Genomic DNA, 12,521 nt, shown 5'->3' on the forward strand with positions numbered 1-12,521 from the left:
AATTGCAGTGATTAACTGTGTGTTCTCTGCCTGTAATCTCATCCATCAGTTGCACTGGAGTTTAGACTACCCACACTATCCGTGTTTTTTAAATTTCACGTGCATGACTGACCCATGCATGCTGCGTGACTTTCTCGTGAGTGCTAGAGAACTGGGTGTCTTGCTACATTCATGGCTTAATTTCACCATTCCATTCGTTCATGCAATGCTTAGACTAGATTCATGCAATAGATGAACAAGGTTTAGTCACGTACCTGAAGTCAAACGGCTGCTTGTGAAGCTTTTTGCTGCTGCATGCTCATGTTCTGCTGCTGCATGCTTGGATCCTTTGGTTGCATGAGGGCTTGGCTGATGATTTTTGATTGCTTTTCCTTGTGCAGGTGTCCTCTGACCAGATCTAAGCTGCATGCATTTGTTTCCACGTTCAAATCTGCACCTTCAAGCTGCTGCTGCTGCAATGTCACAGAACCAGAACTTGTTTTCGCCATTTCTCCCAAACGGTAAAGCGGATCGATCTGAAACTTGCTGAGAATGTTTCTATCATCATGATGCACCTCCCATAGAAAAATCGTGATCAATGGATGCACGGATTTCGAGAAAAATGGAAAATGGCTGAAGATTTCAGAGATCGATTTCTCGGAAATCGTGCATCAGAATCGGCTGAAACTGCTTGGGTAGGCTACTATCACCCATGTGCATCTCCCCATGAAACAGGTTTTAAAACGGAAGCACGGATATGGAGAAAATGCAAAAATGGCTGATGGTGATGGAGGCTGATTTCTTGGAAACCGTGCACCGGAACGACATGAAACTGCTCAGGCATGTTTTCATCACCCTTGTACAATTCCCCATAAAACGGTTTGTCAAATGGATGCATGGTTTTCAAGTTATGGCAAAAACAAATTTTGTTCTAGGTATTTTTGCTTCAAGGCCTTTTGCAAGTGTTTGCATGGAAGGAAAAACTGAGCTTGGGCTGTGATGCAGGTATGGAGATGATGGAGGAGGAGTTGGAAGATTGCATGAGGACTTCTGAACCCTTGAGGAAGCTACCATGTTCGCCAAACAACTTTTTGAAATCCATGTCTAGTTTCCCATAATTTCTATAGGAAGTTCTTGTAGAAGCACAATGAGAAGCGCAATGAGGTGGAAAAAATGATGGAGAAAGGCAAGGGATGGACACACGAGTGCTTGTAGGCCTAATCAACAGATTCCCACCATCAGATTCCATTTTAGACTTGAATTTGGTTCGTCCAAAGGTTCTACAGGATGTTTCCTGTAGAAATACAGAGCTTCCTGTAGAAGGCACAAGAAAAATTCCTTTAACCTTGATTTGAGTGCTCCTCCTGTCATGAAACGTCCTTCTTGCAACCTGCAATTAGCCAATGGAATTAGTTTTCTTTTTCTTTTTCTTTTTCTCTTTTGTTTTTTTTTTTTTTGAAAAACAACTAGGGCGCCTCATGGAGGTTTTCACCCTAATTGCCTGCCTTGGGCGCCTCCAAGGGAGGTTTTCACCCAAAGATCTTATTGCCTTTTTATTTTCTCTTCTTTCCAACCCATTGACCGCCTCATGGAGGTTTTCAATCAATGAGCCAATCTAAGGCGCCTCTGAGGAGGTTTTCACCTTAGATTTTTATTTTTTAATCTTATTTTCATTTTTTCTCTTTTTTCTTTTTTTTTCTACCCTACCCTACTTGAAAAACAAAATAATTTTCAAGTATAATAATACTTCCAATGGAGCCATGTGCACATCAAGATTAGAGAAAAAATGATGTGGAGGCTCGAAATGCATGCTTGGATAGGTATCCAGATCTCAGAGACCAAATGATCTAACTTTGAAGGGATCAAACATAGCTGAGGAAGAGAGTACCACTGCAACTTAGTGACTGTTTGGAACCATGCCTCAATATAGCTTTGATATCCTTGGTCCTTTTGCTGATCTGGATCATTCTTCATGTCACCTTCTATCATGACCTTCTCATCTTCCTCTTTTTGCTGATCTTTCTCTTGAGTACATGGAGGATTTGATGGTAACCATGAAGGAACTCTCTCGATCTCTGATTTTGATCTCTTCTCTTCATCAAGTGCAGCCCATGGTTCTTTGATCTCCTCTTTGGAATCTTCTTTTTCCTTTGGTCCTTCAAGGTTGTCAATATAATCTCTGTTTTGTAACACTCTTCCTGAGCTTTGGTGAACATCATTGAACTCAAAAGGAGTTATTTGCACATGTTGTGCCTCAGCTTTGCAATTGGGTTGAGCTACTCCATTGTATGGCTTTGGGAATGGTACGGGTAGTTGAGTGGAGGTGTGAAATTGAGATGGAGATGGATGGCATTGTGGTTGGGTAGGCATTTGGGGTTGCCTTGGTGGAGGAGGAGGCGATGGTTGTGGATGAGCAGGTGATGGAGGAAAATGAGCGGGGTGAGAGTTGTACTGGGGCCTCCACTCCTGATAAGGTGCATTCCACTGAGGCTGTGGCTGAGCATAAGAGTGAAATGAATGAGCAACTGGTTGGGCATAATATGGATCTGGGAAGGAACAAGGAGGAGGTGTGAACCAAGAAGGATGAGCAGGGGGACCCCAAGAAGGCATGAAAGTGGCTTGATAGGGGTCATAATAGGTCTCGGATGTCCCTTGCAGTTCCTGCTGGTAAGATCTAGGTCCATGCGGCCTCCTTTGGTTCATATAATGGAGTGGTTCAGTGGCTCCTTTGGCTCTCTAATATGCAACTTTAAGTCCAAGCAAGGAAGGGCACTGATTTGTAGGATGGTATTCTTCACAGATGAAACACACTTCTAGGGAGTGCATTGGACATTCGTTCCTAGGATGCTTTCTAGTGCACCTAGGACAAAAGATGACCAAAGCCCTCTTGGCTTCCTCTTGCTTCTTTTGGATCCTCAAGGTATCCAGTTGCATGGCAAGAAACTGCCTCATATCACTCTTGAAATCTTCGATCTGATTTTCAAATTCGTCTTTGGACAAGGGACTGCTCCCAACATTTCTGCTTGTAGCCATTTGCTCCAAAGGAATGGTTTCTTCTTCTTCTCCCCTAGAGGTTCTTCAGTTATGTCTTGATGTCCACCCAGGGGTTCTTCTTAGTCACAGCCATCGAAGAAGAGAGAAGGTTGGCTGTGTGAAGCAAAGGGGGGTGTTGTGCAAATATTTTTCTAACTTATCTCTACTCCTACCAGGCATGAAAGGAAATCTTTTTGGTTGACTTTTGCTTTTTTCTACTTCTACCTGCAAAACTGAAATAGATTGAACTGCAACTAACTATCTTGCTAAAATTAAAATGCGGAATTGAAACGAAAGCAGGAAAGGACTAATCTATTTTGCTCAAATGAAATTGCAGGAATGAAATGCTAGTCTACGCTTGCGGAATTGAAATGCTAATCTATGCTTGCAGAAATGAAATTGCGGAATTGAAATGCTAATCTATGAAAGCGGGAAATCTAATCTACTTTTGCATAAATGAAATTGCATAATGGAAATGAAATAAACTACTTAGCAGAAGATTGTAGTGGAAAATAGAAGAAAAGCGACAATCACCAATACTTTGACGCTTCCCCGGCAACGGCGCCAAAAAGATGGTGGGCTCCAGTATTGTAGCAATAATGCTACAACTCCTGGAACTCCCTTCTTTAATTTTATCAACCCGGTAGTTCGTAACAAACTTGGAAGCGACGGTGCTGTATGCACAAGTACTAGCTCTTACCGCAGCTGTCACTTGGTCAGCTGGCACAAGTCCGCTAGGGGCTCAAGCCAACTTCTATGAGCTCTTAGAAGAAGCTTTTTAACTGATGGACGAAAGCTAACTCAAAGGAAGTTAATCTACTTGCGGAAAGAAACTGAAAGCCAAAAAGAAACACAAACCCTAGCAAACCCTAATTCTACCAGCTAGTCCTACCGATGCAAAGGAGAGCATGAAAACTACCGAAAGAGATGCCATTACTTCTAAGAAGGTAAAATGCATGTTTTTAAGTTATCACTATCTGAAGAAAACATCTTTTTGTATTTTTGTTTAAGTTATTAGAATTATCATGCATGTGCTTTTAACTGGCTTTTCACTGTGCACGGGTGGATCAAGGAGGAGAAATGCTTGGAAAAGGTTGGGAAGACTCGGAGAGGGTCTAAGGGATCCCTATCATCCTTTCAGAGAGTTTCACAAAGTCAGGATGCCATGCAACCGTGTTTATGAACTTCTACAGGAAGTCTGCAGGGGTTTCTACAGGAAGTTCTGTAATTCTTCTACAGGACGTTTCGTGATTGGGTTTTTGACTGATAGGTGAGTGGGAGAGAATGCATGAATGGGTAGGGAGGTAGGGTAGGGGCCTGGAATGTCCCAATGACTGAGGGATGAGGTGATGAGAGGGTGTGGAAGTCTAGCTTGCATCAAAGAAGGTTTAGGCAATGGAAAGGCAAGAAGGTAGGGTTACGTGGCAAAAGAGCAGATGGGAGATGAGGAAACAGACTTGGTGATGGAGGAGCTGATCTGGACGAGGCTCAGATGAACGAGGAGGTGATGAAGGTGCCCTACATAGTGTTTACCTGATCAAACCAACTACGTCTTGCATACAATCAAAATATTAGATGATCTATCTAACAGTTTAATGAGGTCAGTGAACAGCGACCTTATTCATGACAAGAATCACGTACAGCATGTGAACAAAACATTATCAAAGAGATATAAACGCATGACTAACTCCTACCAATCCATCCTAAACATAAAAATCTACTTCAACCATCAACAACAACCTAAGTAACAAAGCACGAATTAAATCTAAAGAGCAGACTTTATTTTAAGAATGCAGCGAACACACATAAAGATAAACAAGGGAGGTACTGGGCGCTTGAGATGGGCCCAACCCCAAGAGCTACAACCTCCCAAGAGAGATCTAGAGCTGGTGCAAAGCTGGATTCATCTTTATTAAACAAGAATGAAGAGTTACATCAAAACTGTCCACAAGGAGAGCTTGAGAATGAGCTGAAAGCAAAGCTAATCTATTGCCTACAAATCGAATTACAAAATGACTACAACAAGCCTATGAAATGACTAACTACTAGCTACTATCTACTGGCTAACTAGCCAACATCCACTGGCTAACCAAAATCAGGCCCTAAGCCTTCTTATTTATACAAATTGAGGGCCCAACAGTCCTCCTAAACTTTAGGGACTCGGCTGCCCAAAACTTGGAGTTAATAGCAGTCCTACTTGACTTGCTTGGCTGCCCTTGTGCTGATTGATTCGGTGGCCCTTGAACTCCGAGCTGATGGTGGAGAATTCGAGTTAAGGGCCCATAAATGAAGGCGACACCTTCCTACAAATCCTCTCCCTTGTCTTCCCACGAATTTGGTTGCCAAGTGCTCATTAAGACCTTCAATTTTGTCTCCAAATTGACCAAAAAGGCTACACAAAGCACCCATTAGACTTGTTGTCATAATGACTAACCAAATTCACTCTATTAACATAAATATAATAAAAAACATGCAATAAACTAATGAGAATGGTGGATTAAGTCAAATTAGGAGGTTGAATGAGCCCAAATAATTGTCCATTTTTGGGGCTCATCAGAAGGGCAGAGGCCAATTCCCTCCAGGCGAGCCAATTCATGGACGCTAGCAGTCCAAGCTCTGAACCGGACCCTCTTCCTGCGTTTGGCTCCGCCATCTTCACTTTCGGCAGCTCGATGGACAAACCTCGCATTAATGCACACATTTCGGTTTTATTCATCGAGGAAACTCAGGATGGTGAAGGTGGTTCACGCAGTAAGGAGAAGCTCCCAGGTGAAAGCTTGGAAGACGACGAGGAGAGACCAGCAGGGGCTCCCGAGCAAACTCCTAATTGCCCTCAGGCTCAGGAGGGGTCGACTTCCAAGGAGAATAATGTTGAAGACTGGAACTCCTTCCCCACTGCAGAAGAACGAGAGAATTATGGATGGTGCAGAATTGTCGAGGAGAAGCCGGAGGAATAACCTCCACTGGTTCAATCTATCGTCCTCCATAATTGTTTAGGTCCTGTTTCGGTTTTATGTCTATGTTTATGTCTCTCTGGTTTATGTTTATGTCTATGTCTGCTCTGGCTATGTTTGTATGGACCGTAAGGGATGTGGCTATAAGTCTTTTGATGCCCCTGTGAGGGATGCATTTTTTTTCTCCCGTGCCCCTGCGTGGGATGATTTTGTATGGTCTGGATACACTGTCGTGTTACGATGTACTGTGAAGGTAGTTCTGTCTGGTCGCGTTGCCCCTGCGAGGGCTGGTCTTGTGCTAAGAAATCCTGGTCCAAAGAGCCACAGTCGGCCTTGGGCAATCTGACTCTATGTTTGTAATGTTTTCTTGTATATAATAGAATAGAATAGATTTACCGAGAAAAAAAAAAAAATTCCACTGGGGGTTTAATATTAACCTTTTTAAATTGAATAAAATTAAAACTAATTTACATCTAAGTTACGTAACATTCAATTAAATAACTCTATCTATATAACTTTTATATAAGTTTAATATCTGTAATTTTGATTCATTTTGATTTATATAGAATAGTTATTAAACTAATTCTTAAATCAACTAACTTAGTATTTATTTATATAACCTTTATATAAGTCTAATTAATTCCTATATTCACATTACCTTATTTAAATAGGCATATTACCAACTCACTAATTATTTAACCGATTTTGTTTTCCTATCCCAGTCCAGTTAGCTATTTTCCAGTCAAATATAGCCGTTAGCCAGTCTGATTGCCCAGGTCAATATAGCCGTTGCCTGGTCAAATTTAGCTGTTGGATGTTCTGCTCTATCTATTTATCATGCAGCCAGGATCTGATTCTTCAACTTGTCCTGACGATGAACCACACTTGTTGGTTCGAAACACGTCGACAAAAGCATTCTAATGTGATTTACGCCGAAAAATCTTCTCAAAACTTAATATGGATCACAGAAGCCTCAATTCCACAATATATTATGGGTAAAGAATTTAGATAAAAAAAAAAAAAATTATGTTTTTCAATTATTTAAAATAAATTTAATTAACATTTCAATTAATTAATTATATATATAAAATTAGAGATTATATTTTTTGAAGTGTAAATTTTTATATATGTTATTTATTTTAAATATCATTTTGGGATTCAATTGCATTAAGTAAGTCATTCATCTATGACCATTTCCATGAGAGGTAGTCGTAAGTGACTAATTTTTCATGTTTTTTGAATAATTCACTTATCACTCATTGCATTGGGTGATGCTCACAGGGGTGAAGAAGTGGGATTGAAACTAGTGAAATGAATCACATAGCATCAATCATCACTTCCGGGGCTTGCACTTGGTAACCAGGACTTCCCTGGAGGTCACCCACCCTAGATCACCTTTGGCCCATGCATGCTTAACTGTGGAGTTTTCCCCACGATCAAGCCCACTTAGCTTGCTACCCCATTTGCAAAACCTTAGCATGTATTGTGCCTTGATTGTGGGGAAAGCTCCACATTTAAGCGTGTTTGAGCCAGAGGAAATCTAGGATGGGTGACCTCCCGAGAAGTCTTGGTTACTGAGTGCAAGCCCCAAAAGTAATGATTGACCCTATGTGATTCATTTCACTAGTTTCAATCCCACTTCTTCAACCCTGTGAGCATCACCTGATGCAATCAATGATAAGTGAACTATTCAAAATCCATGAGAAATTAGTCAATTACTACTACTTCTCATGGAAATGGTCATAGATGAATGACTTAGTGTAGTCATAGAAATGAGGTTTATACAATTTTAATTTAATTATCAACAAACTTCGATCTACCCAAAGGATTAGATATCTTTTCACTCTAAAAAAAATTGTACTTCAAGGAATTTGATCCCTCTCTTAAAATGCCTCTAGACTGGTAGGATATATATATATATATATATATATATATATATATATATATATATATATATGGGTAAAATATTCAATTTACAATTGGCCATTTTTGGGTTCCGAGTTTTTGACAACCCATGGTTTTTCCAATTATATATATATATATATATAATTGGAAAAACCATGGTTTGTCAAAAACTCGGAACCCAAAAATGGCCAATTGTAAATTGAATATTTTACCTCAATTATTATTATTATTATTAGTAACAAGACACCATATTACACCTCTTCCATATTTGGTTAGAGAGTGCCTCTCCACACAATAATTATTAGGTTAATGGTAGTAACTTAACCTTATAAAATATTCTATAATATTTCTACTGGTATACAGAAATAGAATGTTGAAATTTATTTCTAACATAGTTATGTCTATTTTCCCTTTTATTTAAATTCGTTAATTAAAAAAAATGTCGTATGAACAAGTGTCATATGAAATGGCTTATGGTTTTTGGGCATATGGTATTGATAAACAATGGTATCGGCTCATGGTATTGTAATAAAGCCTATTTATAAATTAAAAATATCTATAATAAAAGGGGGTGAATCTCCCTATGTATATATGTTTAAGTTATGTATTAATTATTTTTTATCATTAATAATAATAATAATAATAATAATAATAATAAAATCATAATTTAGTTAATTTAGTTAATTTTTATGATTTTTAAATTTTAGCAACTTGAAAGTCTGATATGTCTATTATGGATGCATGCTTATTTGTGGATATCAATCATTACTCATAAATCACTTTTATTTAAAAAAATAAATATTTAAATGTATATAAGATGAATAATAAAATGTTTCTAATAAAATAGATTACAATTTTTTTAAAATCCTAAAATCTAAGAGTTAATATAATTTCCATTTTTAGATCTACATTCAATTTAATCAACACCACTACTTAACATCATTGAAATTGTTTACATGATCTATCTTAACTCTGGATCTACCAAGCATTGAGAGGGATCAAATATGTTGAGGGAAAAACCTCTTTAAGAGTGAAAAAGATTTGATCCACTCGATGCTTTGCTAGATTTGAAGTTAAAATGGATCTAGGTTAGTACACAACCCATATAAATTAAATAGCTGGTAAAGACAGATAAACATACATCAAAACTATATATATATATATATATATATATATATATATATATATATATATATATATATATATATATATATATATAACTTGAGTGGGCCTAAGGGTTAAGAGGAGGCCTCGACGTCCTGTAGGACATATTTTGTGTTCCAAGATGTATTTGACGAGCACTAAAAAATTTCCACATCAACTTTGATGTGTGTTATACACTTGTAACCTGTCAAAATGATGTTTAATTTCAAATTGATAATACCTCTACAGACAAACATGATGCCTAGAATTATGAATGGACTGAACTGGTACAGAAGAGAGTTTGTAATGCCTAAAATTATGAATGGACTAAACCGGTCTAGAAGAGAGTTCAAACTTAGTGGGGTACAGTTTTGGTTTGGAAAGAGATAAAATTTATATAAACTCATATATCATTTCATTTTTATTATAAAATATATATATTCTTTTATTTTTATAAAAAATATACTTAATTTTATATTAATTATTTATTTTATATATTAAATAGTTATAAAGTAAAATCAATTATTAATTTTTCTATATTGAATATCCAAATCACCACCCTCTCATGTCTACCTTTGCTTTCTATATTAGAGAAAAGATTATTTAACCTTCATGGACTCCTGCAACATTGTTGTTGTGCTTCCCTATTGTTCTCCTATTCACCTTTTCTTTGTTTAAAGCAAATTTTTCAAAATTAGCCTATCTATATCAAAGAAAAGATTATTTAACCTTCATGGACTCCTGCAACATTGTTGTTGTGCTCCCCTATTGTTCTCCTATTCACCTTTTCTTTGTTTAAAGCAAATTTTTCAAAATTAGCCTGTCTATATTAGAGAAAAGATTATTTAACCTTCATGGACTCCTGCAACATTGTTGTTGTGCTCCCCTATTGTTCTCCTATTTACCTTTCCTTTGTTTAAAGCAAAATTTTCACAATTAGCGTGTTTAACATAACCATTTTATTTAGCTTTTCACAAGGCTTCATGTTGAAATAAGCCTTGATTCGTTTAGCTAATTTAGGAAAAAACAAAGTACTCTGGGAAGGAGATTAATGAATTTTGAAATGTAAAAAGTAGTTGAAAAAGAGTTTTTGATAAGGGGAGGTTGATATTCATAAATTTGCTTAAAACGTGGAGATTAAAACACGGAGATTAATGAAGGTTGAAATGAAAAAAGTAGTTGAAAGACAGTTTTTTGATAAAGAGAGGTTGACACTCACAAATTTGCTTAAAACATAAAATGAGAGGCATGAAAAATAAGGTTGAAATGCAAAAAGTAGCTGAAAGAGAATTTTTTGATAAAGAAAAGTCGACACTCACAAATTTTCTTAAAACGTAAAATGAAAGGCATGAAAAATACTAAAACGTCATCAAATTTTCATTTCACAGGTAGCAAGAATTTGAAATTCCAATCCTGGTTAATAGCATGATTTGAAGTTAAAATGGATCTAGGTTAGTACACAACCCATATAAATTAAATAGTTGGTAAAGACAGATAAACATACATCAATATATATATATATATATATATATAAATATAGCTTGAGTGGGTCTAATGGTTAAGAGGATGTGGTAGAGTATGTATGCTTTCATAGACTTAGCAATCAACTGTAAATTGACTATTTTACCTAGATTTTATTTATTTTAATTTTAATTTAATTTAATATTTATTGTTATGTAACTCCTTTTATATATATATATATATATATATATATATATATAAGTGCCCAAAATTATCCAATCATAAATATTTATATGACAAGGCAGGATAATTCATTACAACATCTCTCCTATATTGTACTTTAGTTTGATGATAGAGATTTCTAGTTTACACAAATCAAAGGTTGAAATTCATTTCTAATGTAGATATGTCTATTTTGCATTTTGCATTTTGAACCTTGAATCTCATAGTTTACATAATAATTCATAACAATAACATCACAAATTTGTCATTTTATTTAAATTCAATTATTAAAAGAAATGTGAACAAAAGCCATATAAAATGAGTTATGATTTTTTAGGTATATGGTATTGATAAACCATGGTATTGTAGCAAAGCCTATTTATAAATTAAAAATCTACATAATAAAATGGGGTGAAAACTCCATGATTAGTAATCTTGTTACATTTTTTTAAATGTATATATGTTTAAGTTATATATAGGCTAACCCCTAATCTACCAAGCTTCGAGATATATTATATCTCTTTTCACTCTAAAACAGGTTTGTATCTCAAGGGATTTGATCCCTCTTGATGCTTGGTAGATCTGGAGTTAAGGTGGATATATGCGAGTTTAATTATTAATTATTATAATTATTATAATTATAATTTTTTTTTTAATTTTATGTTATTTTTATTATGTTTAGAGGTGCTTTTACCCCAATATGGAAGAGATGCTATAATATCGTGCCCTATCATGTTAAACATTTTGACTCAGTCAAATTAAATAAAAATAAAAATAAAAATAAAACTTAATAAAATAAATAATTATAATTATAACTATAATTATAATTAATTGCGTCTAGAGAGCTCTCCAATGCAGTGTGGTAGATATGTTGTAATGTAATGTTTAATTGACCAAGTCAAATTACATAAAACTACAAATTAAATTAAATTAAAATATTAATGTAAACAGTTTAACTCGGTAAAAAAAAATAATGAAATAAATATAACCCTATAAAAATAAAATAAAAATAAAAGTAAAAGTGGTTAGTGGTATTGATAACCCATGGTATTGACCACTCAGTGAAATTAAAATAAAATAAAAATAAAAATAAAATAAAATAAATAATTATAATTATAACTATAATTATAATTAATTGCGTCTAGAGAGCTCTCCAATGGAGTGTGGTAGATATGTTGTAATGTAATGTTTAATTGACCAAGTCAAATTACATAAAACTAAAAATTAAATTAAATTAAAATATTAATGTAAACATTTTAACTCGGTAAAAATAAAAATAATGAAATAAATATAACCCTATAAAAATAAAATAAAAATAAAAATAAAAGTGGTCAGTGGTATTGATAACCCATGGTATTCATGTGGAATGTAGCCTATTTAAAGGGGAAAATTAAACCATCCTAGACCCGTCTTAACTCCCATCTATTAAACATTAAGAGAGATAAAATCTCTCGATATGCAAAACTTTTTTAGAGTGAAAGAGATTTAATCCCTCTCGGTGCTCGCTAGATACAGAGTTAAGATGGATATAGGTTAGTTATAATTAATAATTAAACTTACACTTTATATGAATGAGATAGAGGTCGGATCACAAGGAAGGGTTTCAAGGCCCTTCCTCTCAACATCATATATTTTCTGGTGAAAAAAATGATGGCAGTGTTTGTGACATTCTTGGTTGGTGAATGATGAGGAGATCAGGACTCTCAATATTTTTATTTGTTTTTTTTTGTGGTGCTACAGTGACCTAAGATACCTTTTTTAGGGTTTTTATATATTTGTTGTTGTTTTTTATCTTTTTATGGATGACATTGATATTGTAGACTA

The sequence above is a fragment of the Pinus tabuliformis genome, chromosome 4_1 (genome assembly GCF_031772625.1).
Source record: "Pinus tabuliformis cultivar Carrire ecotype Pingquan chromosome 4_1, CPIR1, whole genome shotgun sequence".
In the NCBI taxonomy this organism is placed as follows: domain Eukaryota; kingdom Viridiplantae; phylum Streptophyta; class Pinopsida; order Pinales; family Pinaceae; genus Pinus; species Pinus tabuliformis.